The sequence below is a fragment of the Sorex araneus genome, chromosome 2, assembly GCF_027595985.1.
Source record: "Sorex araneus isolate mSorAra2 chromosome 2, mSorAra2.pri, whole genome shotgun sequence".
In the NCBI taxonomy this organism is placed as follows: domain Eukaryota; kingdom Metazoa; phylum Chordata; class Mammalia; order Eulipotyphla; family Soricidae; genus Sorex; species Sorex araneus.
The window spans coordinates 235,960,211-235,961,933 of record NC_073303.1 but is presented as its reverse complement, the minus strand read 5'-3'; positions in this window follow the sequence as shown (position 1 = coordinate 235,961,933).

Sequence of the window (1,723 nt, the reverse complement as noted above, 5' to 3'; positions counted from 1 at the left end):
TTGCTGGGCATGCCCCCAAAACAAAACAAACCAAACAAACCCACACAAGCTTCAGCCTGTTGAATTTACTCTTTCTGGGTTTTTTCTTTTTTTTTAATTGGGGGGAGCGCTGCACCCAGCAATGCTCAGGGGTTACTCTTACTCCTGGCTCTCCACTCTGGGATCACTCCTGGAGGTGCTCGGGGGACCCTATGGGATGCTCGAGATTGAACTTGGGTGAGCTGCATGCAAGGCAAACGCCCTTCCTGCTGTACTATCGCTTCGCCCCCCTTTTTTTTTGCAATTTTTAAGGGTAAAAAAATATATATAATACATAAAATATATATATATATATTCATGTCACAAGCAAACTAGATGCCATTTGCATTTCAGCCGCCAAAATAGAAATTTAAATGTTGGGGGGCCCACATTCCGCAGTGCTCAGGGCTTAGTCCTGGCTCTGCATTCAGAGATCATTCCTTGTGAGGGAACCATATGGGATGCTGGGGATTGAACCTGGGTTGGCCACGTGCAAGGCAAATGCCCACTTGTTTTACAAGTTACTTGTTTTACAATTTCGGTCCATTCGAAATTGATCAACCAAAACAAAAACGTTTGCAGGGGCGGGAGATGCAGCTCAGAGAGAGAATTAATTAATTAATTCATTCATTCATTCATTCATACTTGGCCCAGACATGGCCCTGAATTCCATCCCCTGGCACATATATCAACTCCCCTCCTCCGCATCAACTCTGGAAGACCTCCAGGTTCAAAGGTATAGACGCCCCTCTTTCTCTTCTCGCCCTCCACCCCCTCCGCATCACCCCCTGACGAGCCCCGCGCCCCCAGGTTGGAGGTGAGATGGGGGTTCGGGGTGATCGAGCTGCTCTTCCCAGTCCCTCGCGCCCTCTAGTGTCCGTGCTGAGTACTACCTCCTCCGACCACTGGGAAATCACCTTTCCTCAAATCTTGACCTTGGCGCCCCCTCCGTGCCCTGATGGTGCCCGCCCCCTTGCCAACGTCTCCTTGGCTTCCTCTCTACCCTCCTGCTCTACGGAGCCTCAGTGCATCGTCCCTGGCAGCAGGGGGACAGAAAGCCACCTTAGTGCTCACTTGGATCTTGTAATCTACAGAGAGATCAGACAGCGGGGAGGGTGCTGGCCTTGCATACAGCTGATCCGGGTTCAATCTCCAGCACCCCAAAGGCTTCCCTGAGCACCACCAGGAGTGATCTGAGCACAGAGCCAGAAGTAATCCCTGAGTTTCGCCAAGTGAGGCCCTTCCCCTACAAATAAATAAATAAATAAATAAAAGATACCCATTCCAGAAAGATTTTGGAGGGGCCACAAAGAAGGGGAGGTGGTTGGTGAGGGTGTCAGGGGGACTGGTGGGAGGGGGGAGGAAGCATGGCGGGGAGATAGATCATGGGGTGAGTGCAGACTGCCTTCAGGAAGTAGCTCTGGCCACTTCCTCTGCAGTCAGTTCCAAGCTGGGTTTTTTTTGGGGGGAGGGGGAATGAGAAGGGGACACTTGGGGACACACCCAGAGGTGCTGGGGGTTACTCCAGAGACCGGTGCTTAATAGGCACTCCTGACAGTTCTCAGGGTTAAGCGGCGCCAAGGATCAGACCTGCAAAGCAGCGGCGCCCTGAGCCATTTCTCCAGATGTGTACCCACTTCTTTCCGCGGCCCCAACATTCTCTGGGGCCTCCATCACAGAGTCTCTGACTGGCAAACACAGGCCA